The 10,000-nt window shown below is 42.0% G+C and overlaps 1 protein-coding gene across 6 annotated transcripts in view; it reads left to right on the top strand.

Annotated features, from left to right (window-relative positions):
• Window positions 1–10,000, top strand: part of LOC139749902 (tetratricopeptide repeat protein 28) — a 655,954-nt gene that overhangs the window by 356,830 nt on the left and 289,124 nt on the right. The window contains exon 1 of one of the 6 annotated variants that reach the window (XM_071664303.1): window positions 8,279–8,993. The exons of the other annotated variants lie outside the window; for them this stretch is intronic. The gene's annotated coding sequence lies outside the window, so the exon portion shown is untranslated. Of the gene's footprint in view, window positions 1–8,278; window positions 8,994–10,000 lie in introns of those variants that run through there. 6 annotated transcript variants of the gene reach the window in all.

The raw sequence follows: 10,000 nt of genomic DNA on the forward strand, positions 1-10,000 counted from the left end.
TCGGTGGATGAAAGGGGGGCAAGGATAGAGTTATTTGGAACGATGTGGTATTACCGGGGTCGACGTGCTGTCAATGGTTTGAACCAGGGCTGTGAAACGTCTGTGGTAAACCATGGAAATTTTTTGTGGGTCTCTGGATGTAGAAAGGAAGCTGTGGTTTCGGTGCATGTTACATGGACAGTAGAGGGGAAAGCAAGTGTGAACCAATGAGGCCTTTGTTTCTTTTCCTAGCCGCTACTCGCGCGCGTGCAGGGCGAGGGCGGGGGGTGTCATTACATGTGAGGCGAGCGTGCGCGACGGAAATGACTAGGCAGCAAGTATGATTAAGCCACATGTTCATATATGTTTATGTCTGTGTATGTTATTTATGTAGACGTTGGAACATGTTATAATGTTATGTATATTGTACGTGTGTGGACGTGAATGTATATGCCTGTGGTAATGTGGGTGTGTTGGGCCATTCTTTCGTCTGTTCCTTGCGCTATCTCGCTAATGCGGGAGACAGCGACAAAGTATGATTATATATTTAATATATATTATATTTATATATATAATTATATATATATATATATATTTTTATATATTATATGTATGAGGATATTTCCAAAAAGGCCCAGTCCTCTGTTCTTAACGCTACCTCGCTTACGAGGGAAATGGAAATAGTTTTAAAAGAAAGAAAAAAAAAAATATATATTGTGTGTGTGTGTGTGTTGTGTGTGTTATGTTGGAGGTCAACTTACCATGACAAAGTATTAAGCTCTTTCCCGTGAAATATTATACATAAAAACAATAATGATGTGTTGATTATATTTCTGGCAGGCCGCTTTGGTGGAGAGGGTCATCTGGTGGCACCATCAAAAAGGGAGAAAAATATTTTATTAAATTCTTTTATTTCACATTGTTTATGTCTATCATAGATTTTCAGGGATGAGGAATGTACAATAAAAAAATGTAGCGAACACTAGTAAGAGTTTTGTATTTTATGAGCATACATGGAGTGATTTTTTGAGGGGACCTTTGTACCATGTGCTGGTCCATCCTCCAATTTCAAGGTAGTAGCGTTCGTCTAGGACTGATATGTGGTTGTGTGTGTGTGAGTTTGTGTGTGTGTGTGTGTGTGTGTGTGTGTGTGTGTGTGTGTGTGTGTTTGGTGTGTGTCGAGGGTCAAGGTGACTAATGTTTGTATTGCCTCTCTTCTGAGGTGAGACTATGCTTGCATATGTGTGAACAATGGTGATGGTAAGTTGGAACAAACCATGTTAATGTTTCATAGTCAAGTTGTTCTGTCGTGGGAATTCTGAGCAAGTTAATGTAGATCATATGATTGATTTTTATAACATGTTTTTTGTTGAGTCAGAAGGGTAAATTGATTTGATTATCCCTAATTAGCTGTTTTTGATGAGTTTAAATGCCTTCCGTTAGTTATCCCACACCTGCTTTAAATTCACATTTTCTTTACGTGTTATTGGACCGTTTTGGGTTAATTTAACATCACATGTTAACCTCATCTTTAACACACGTTTTCGACAAAGATCACTCGGGTAACATTACTGGTTAACAGGATCACAACAAAATTGGAGTTTAGGCATCAGTGGTCCCCAGGCAGATGAATGACGTGGGACATGTGGTTCGTTTGTATCAGTACCTCTCTGAGAGGTAAAGGTGCATTGTAACATTATGGGAGAAGGAAGGGCATTTAAGTACTGACGAGGACCTTATTCGCAATGACTTCAGAGAGACATCGATTGGTGCCTGAGGGCGCTACTGACGAGCTCTTGTTCGGGCCACATCGAGTCGAAAGCGACCCGGATTATTTTCTTTTTGTCCTCGTTTTCTATGATAACTTGTAAGGTTCTTGAGGAAAAATGGTTTCGGGAATTGTAATATTACTTATTAAGCATTGTTTTGTTCGTTAGTCCACAGTTACTGTGACTTTATTGATGAGTCAACAAATGGTCAATATATATATAATTAATATATATATATTATATATATACATATATATATATATATATATATATATATATATATATATATATATATATATACTAATAAAATATATATATGTGTATATATATATATATATATATTTTAAAATATATATAATATATATATATCTTCTATTATTATATATATATATATATATATATTTCAAGAGGTGAAAAAGAGGGCAAAATTGAGAGGGTTGTGGTGACGAGAGTATCCTTAATTTTAGGGAGGAATAAAAATGTTATGGAAGGAGGTAAATAAAGTGCTCGTAAGACAAGGGGGGCAAAATGGGAACTCAGTTGAAGGGGCGCAAATGGGGAGATGATAAAAAGTAGTGGTGATGTAGAAGGTGATGGCGTGGAGTATTTTTAAGGTTTGTTGAAAAGTTTGTTAATGATAGAGTGGCAGATATAGGGTGTTTTGGTCGAGGTTGGCTTTGTGCAAAGTGAGAGGGTTAGGGAAAATGAATTGGTAAACAGAGAAGAGTTAGTAAAAGCTTTGCGAAGATGAAAGCCGGCAATGGCCCGCAGGTTTGGATGGTTATTGCAGTGGAAATTTATTAAAAAAGGGGGTGACTTGTATTGTTGACTGGTTCGGTAAGGTTATTTATATATGTATGACTCATGGTGAGGTGCCTGAGGATTGGCGGGGAATGCGTGCATAGTGCCATTGTAAAGGCAACCAAAGGGGATAAGAGTGAGTGCTCAAATTACAGGTATAAGTTTGTTGAGTATTCCTTGGTAAATTATATGGCGAGGGTATTGATTGAGAGGGTGAGAAGCCGGGTACAGAGCATCAGATTGGGGAAGAGCAGTGTGTTTCAGGAGTGGTAGAGGATGTGTGGTCAGGTTGTTTGCTCTTGAGAATGCATGTAAGAAATACTTAGGAAAGCAAAAATGGGTATGTTTGAAGGAATAGTGGTTCCAACAATGTTATATGGTTGCGAGGCGTGGGCTATAGATAGAGTTGTGCGCAGGAGGATGGATGTGCTGGAAATGAGATGTTTGAGGACAATGTGTGGTGTGAGGTGGTTTGATCGAGTCAGTAATGAAAAAGAAAGAGAGATGTGTGGTAATGATAAGAGTGTGGTTGAGAGAGCAAAGAGAGTGTTTTGAAATGGTTTGGTCACATAGAGAGAATGAGTGAAGAAGGATTGACCAAGAGGATATATGTGTCAGAGGTGGAGGAAACGAGAAGTGGGAGACCCAATTGGAGGTGGAAGGATGGAGTGAAAAAGATTTTGAGCGATCGGGACCAGAACATTCAGGAGGATGAAAGGTGGGCAAGGAATAGAGTTAATTGGAACGATGTGGTATACCGGGGTCGACGTGCTGTCAATGGTTTGAACCAGGGCATGTGAAACGTCTGTGGTAAACCATGGAAAGTTTTGTGGGGCCTGGATGTAGAAAGGAAGCTGTGGTTTCGGTGCATTATACATGACAGCTAGAGACTGAGTGTGAACCAATGAGGCCTTTGTTGTCTTTTCCTAGCGCTACCTCGCGCGCGTGCAGGGCGAGGGCGGGGGGTGTCATTACATGTGTGGCGAGGTGGCGACGGGAATGACTAAAGGCAGCAAGTATGAATTATGCACATGTTCATATATGTTTATGTCTGTGTATGTATATTTATGTATACGTTGAAATGTATAGGTATGTATATGTACGTGTGTGGACGTGCATGTATATGCATGTGTATGTGGGTGTGTTGGGCCATTCTTTCGTCTGTTTCCTTGCGCTATCTCGCTAATGCGGGAGACAGCGACAAAGTATGATTATATATATATATATATATATATATATATATATATATATATATATATATATATATATATATATATATATATATGAGGATATTCCACAAAGGCCCAGTCCTCTGTTCTTAACGCTACCTCGCTAACGCGGGAAATGGCAAATAGTTTAAAAGAAAGAAAGAAAAAAATATATATGTGTGTGTGTGTGTGTGTGTGTGTATGTTGGAGGTCATACAGCAATGTATATAAGGCTCTCCCGTGAAATATATACATAAAAACAATCATGATGTGTTGATTATATTTCTGGCAGGCGCTTGGTGAGAGGGTCATCTGGTGCAGCCATCAAAAAGGGAAAAATATTTTATTAAATTCTTTTATTTCACATTAGTTATGTCTATCATAGATTTTCAGGGTAAGAGGAATGTACAATGAAAAATGTAGCGAAACTAGTAAGAGGTTTGATATTTTACTGAGCATACATGGAGTGATTTTTTGAGGGCACCTTTGTACCATGTGCTGGTCCATCCTCAATTTCAAGGTAGCGTAGGACTGATCTGGTGTGTGTGTGTGTTTGTGTGTGTGTGTGTGTGTGTGTGTGTGTGTGTGTGTGTGTGTGTGTGTGTGTGTGTCGTGGGTCAAGGTGACTAATGTTTGTATTGCTCTCTTCTGCAGGTGAGACTATGCTGGCATCTGTGTGAACATGGTGACTGGTAAGTTGGAACAAACCATGTTAATGTTTATAGTCAAGTTGTTTCTGTCGTGTGGGAATTCCTGATCAAGTTAATGTAGATCATTTGATTGATTTAACATGTTTATGTTGAGTCAGAAGGCGTAATATGATTTGATTATCCCTAATTAAGCTGTTTTTGATGAGTTTAAATGCCTTCCGTTAGTTAATCCAACACCTTGTTTACTTCACATTTCTTTACATGTTATTGGACCGATTTGGGTTAATTTAACATCACATGTTAACCTCATCTTTAACACCACGTTTCGTCACAAGATCACTCGGGTAACATTACTGGTTAACAGATCACAACAAGTTGGAGTTTAGGCTTCAGTGGTCCCCAGGCAGATGATGACGTGGGACATGTGGTTCGTGTATCAGTACCTCTCTGAGAGGTAATGTGCATGTAACATTATGGGACGAAGGAGGGCATTTAAGTACATGACGAGGACCATCTCGCATGACTTCAGAGAGACATCGATCTGGCTGAGGGCGCTACTGACGAGCTCTTGGGCCACATCGAAGTCGAAAGCGACCCGGATTATTTTCTTTTTGTCCTCGTTTTCTATGATAACTTTTAAGGTTCTTGAGGAAAGTGGTTTCGGGAATTGTATGACTTATTAAGCATTGTTTTGTTCGTTAGTCCCACCAGTACTGTGACTTTATTGATGAGTCAACAATGGAATATATATATATATATATATATATATATATATATACATATATATATATATATATATATATATATATATATATATATATATATATATATATATATATATATATATGTGTATATATATATATATATATATATATATATATATATATATATATATATATATATATATATATATATATATATATATATATGCAAGAGGTGAAAAAGAGGGCAAATGAGAGTTGGGGTGAGAGAGTATCATTAAATTTTAGGGAGAATAAAAATGTTCTGGAAGGAGGTAAATAAAGTGCGTAAGACAAGGGAGCAAATGGGAACTTCAGTGAAGGGCGCAAATGGGGAGATGATAACAAGTAGTGGTGATGTGAGAAGGAGATGGAGTGAGTATTTTGAAGGTTTGTTGAAAGTGTTTAATGATAGAGTGGCAGATATAGGGTGTTTTGGTCGAGGTGGTGTGCAAAGTGAGAGGGTTAGGGAAAATGATTTGGTAAACAGAGAAGAGGTAGTAAAAGCTTTGCGGAAGATGAAAGCCGGCAAGGCAGCAGGTTTGGATGGTATTGCAGTGGAATTTATTAAAAAAGGGGGTGACTGTATTGTTGACTGGTTGGTAAGGTTATTTAATATATGTATGACTCATGGTGAGGTGCCTGAGGATTGGCGGAATGCGTGCATAGTGCCATTGTACAAAGGCAAAGGGGATAAGAGTGAGTGCTCAAATTACAGAGGTATAAGTTTGTTGAGTATTCCTGGTAAATTATATGGGAGGGTATTGATTGAGAGGGTGAAGGCAGGTACAGAGCATCAGATTGGGGAAGAGCAGTGTGGTTTCAGAAGTGGTAGAGGATGTGTGGATCAGGTGTTTGCTTTGAAGAATGCATGTAAGAAATACTTAGAAAAGCAAATGGATTTGTATGTAGCATTTATGGATCTGGAGAAGGCATATGATAGAGTTGATAGAGATGCTCTGTGGAAGGTATTAAGAATATATGGTGTTGGAGGAAAGTTGTTAGAAGCAGTGAAAAGTTTTTATCGAGGATGTAAGGCTTGTGTACGTGTAGGAAGAGAGGAAAGTGATTGGTTCTCAGTGAATGTAGGTTTGCGGCAGGGGTGTGTGATGTCTCCATTGTTGTTTAATTTGTTTATGGATGGGGTTGTTAGGGAGGTGAATGCAAGAGTTTTGGAAAGAGGGGAAAGTATGAAGTCTGTTGGGGATGAGAGAGCTTGGAAAGTGAGTCAGTTGTTGTTCGCTGATGATACAGCGCTGGTGGCTGATTCATGTGAGAAACTGCAGAAGCTGGTGACTGAGTTTGGTAAAGTGTGTGAAAGAAGAAAGTTAAGAGTAAATGTGAATAAGAGCAAGGTTATTAGGTACAGTAGGGTTGAGGGTCAAGTCAATTGGGAGGTAAGTTTGAATGGAGAAAAACTGGAGGAAGTAAAGTGTTTTAGATATCTGGGAGTGGATCTGGCAGCGGATGGAACCATGGAAGTGGAAATGGATCATAGGGTGGGGGAGGGGGCGAAAATCCTGGGAGCCTTGAAGAATGTGTGGAAGTCGAGAACATTATGTCGGAAAGCAAAAATGGGTATGTTTGAAGGAATAGTGGTTCCAACAATGTTGTATGGTTGCCAGGCGTGGGCTGTGGATAGAGTTGTGAGCAGGAGGGTGGATGTGCTGGAAATGAGATGTTTGAGGACAATGTGTGGTGTGAGGTGGTTTGATCGAGTAAGTAACGTAAGGGTACGAGATATGTGTGGAAATAAAAAGAGCGTGGTTGAGAGAGCAGAAGAGGGTGTTTTGAAATGGTTTGGGCACATGGAGAGAATGAGTGAGGAAAGATTGACCAAGAGGATATATGTGTCGGAGGTGGAGGGAACGAGGAGAAGTGGGAGACCTAATTGGAGGTGGAAAGATGGAGTGAAAAAGATTTTGTGTGATCGGGGCCTGAACATGCAAGAGGGTGAAAGGAGGGCAAGGAATAGAGTGAATTGGATCGATGTGGTATACCGGGGTTGACGTGCTGTCAGTGGATTGAATCAGGGCATGTGAAGCGTCTGGGGTAAACCATGGAAAGCTGTGTAGGTATGTATATTTGCGTGTGTGGACGTATGTATATACATGTGTATGGGGGTGGGTTGGGCCATTTCTTTCGTCTGTTTCCTTGCGCTACCTCGCAAACGCGGGAGACAGCGACAAAGCAAAAAAAAAAAAAAAAAAAATATATATATATATATATATATATATATATATATATATATATATATATATATATATATATATATATATATATCTATAATTTCTCCTTCAAGCTGTCGTGGGTCACGCCAAATAAATGATTTTCTTCCTTGGGTGAAATCTCGTTTTCTGTGTGGGAGGGGACACTAGTGGAAACCGCTTTCATGTGACTCATGCGATGTATAATACATGGGATATATAATTGATGTAAAGGATACGAGGAATAAAGGAATCCTAACCGGAAAGGATGAGGACTGGGTGAACTGGTGAACACTGGGAGGGAATCAGGTCTGAGGGAAGTGTGGGGACTGGGAATGATAGAATTGGGAACTTGGAATGATGGTTGGTTTAGGGAATGACGGAGGGACTGGGGACTGGGAATGATGGTGGAACTGGGGACTGGGAATGATGATGACTTGGGGACTGGGAATGATGGTGGAACTGGGGACTGGGAATGATGATGACTTGGGGACTGGTAATGGTTGTGGTACTGGGGACTGGGAATGATGATGACTTGGGGACTGGGAATGATGGCTTGGGGACTGGGAATGATGATGGCTTGGGGACTGGGAATGATGGTGGAACTGGGGACTGGGAATGATGATGGCTTGGGGACTGGGAATGATGATGACTTGGGGACTGGGAATGATGGTGGAACTGGGGACTGGGAATGATGGTGGAACTGGGGACTGGGAATGATGATGGCTTGGGGACTGGGGATGATTGGTTGGGGACTGGGAATGATGGTGGAATTGGGGACTGGGAATGATGATGACTTGGGGACTGGGAATGATGGTGGAATTGGGGACTGGGAATGATGATGGCTTGGAGACTGGGAATGATGATGGCTTGGGGACTGGGAATGATGGTGGAACTGGGGACTGGGAATGATGATGACTTGGGGACTGGGAATGATGATGACTTGGGGACTGGGAATGGTGGTAGTACTGTGAACTGGGATACCTGGGGACGAACACGGGTCATCCCGGGAATAATGTGGGACTCTGGGATCAAATGTGGTATTTGGTTATCACGTTGGGGCGCGCGCGGGCGTTGAAGAAGATGGAGTGTGGTCACCTTCGTCAGGTTCTCGCAGCGACAACGCCTTCATACGCTTTAATCCACGCTCTGTCATTTCTGATATTTCCCCGAGCCTGCTGAGCCAGCGGGGCCTGAGGTTGGAAACCGAAATAAAACCTTCAGAAACGTAGAATAAAGTCGCTGTACTTAAGAGAGTCGCTCAGGTTCGGTTTGTTTACGTTTCCCGCTAGATTTCCGGCCGACGCATGCGCAGTAGAGGCCCCGCTCGAGGAAGGGACGGTTTTGAACACCTCCGTCCCTCAGTACGTGGTATTTATCCGACTAATATATAAAGGTGAGGATTGGATTCTGGAAATGTATAAAGAATGAGGATGATGAGGTGTTCTGAGAGGCGGCAGAGTCGTGTGGAGGGAGGTAGGAGGAGAGAGAGAGGCTTGGGCGTGAGGCAGGGTAGAGAGTTGGCGGGATCTTCACTTAGCGGCCGGGCGTCGAGCCTGGCGGACGGGTACCCGCGCTCTTCCCGCCGCCGCCCTGCTCCTCCCGTACACATCCTCGCTCTCGTGTCACTTCTGACCTGGTAGTGTGACCTGGTGGCACTGTCGATATATCCCCGTGGCGCTGTGGCCCCCTTTCCCCCTCCCATAGCCACCCCAGAGAGCTGCTGGGCAGTGGGGTCCTAGCCTCTTCCACCTGTGGGGCCCTCTTCTGGCGCGGTAGCCCATAGATGCCAGGAGGCACAGTGCCTAGCCTGCGGGAGTGGCCTCCTGCAGGGCCGGGCAGGCAGTCCCACGTCCTCGTCTGAAGGCGTGCCGGGCGAGCAACGGAGTCTGCTGTTGTGGTCATGTGAACTTCAGATTTACCTTCCCCTTTTTTTTCCCCCCTCCTCATCTGAGAAAACTGGACTCACGTAGCGAGGTGATAAGAAACGGGAGTCATGCACTCACCTGGTACAGGCAAATACTCACTCGACCAGCGGAGGGAGAATTACAGCTATGTGGTCATTGACGAATAAATCCTCTGTCACAAAACTAGACGTTAGTACAGGACTGGACACTCTTTAACATGTGGGTAGGAGAGACCAGGAACTTTAAGTAGTATTACAATGCTGTTGATTAATGGAAAGACTCCATGTATGATTCTGAAAAATGTAGTAAAACGCTTAAATGAAGCAACATGCTAAGATCATATACGTTATTACCAACCGGTATATATATATATATATATATATATATATATATATATATATATATATATATATATATATATATATATATTATCAAATAACCAGAGACAAGCTCATGACCAGGTCCATAAGGAGTAAAATGCCTTGAAACTCCGGCCCACTTGATGGTCCCCAGCTGGTGCATCTGTCTCTTGTGTTTCGTCTGATCCTGAGGCCTTGTGAAGTGTTATGTCAGCTTTTTATGTGAATGTGAAGTGGCTCCTCCACTCTCCCTGTCTGACGCCGGCTCTCTCGAATGTCAGAGCTGATTTGAGGGGGCCGGAGGTAGTGTTAATCTTGACAGGAACACCTGTCATTGCTATGCTTGGCAAGGGCAGGAACGAATGTCATGTTGTCAAACA

This window comes from Panulirus ornatus, chromosome 8 (assembly GCF_036320965.1).
Source record: "Panulirus ornatus isolate Po-2019 chromosome 8, ASM3632096v1, whole genome shotgun sequence".
Lineage (NCBI taxonomy): Eukaryota > Metazoa > Arthropoda > Malacostraca > Decapoda > Palinuridae > Panulirus > Panulirus ornatus.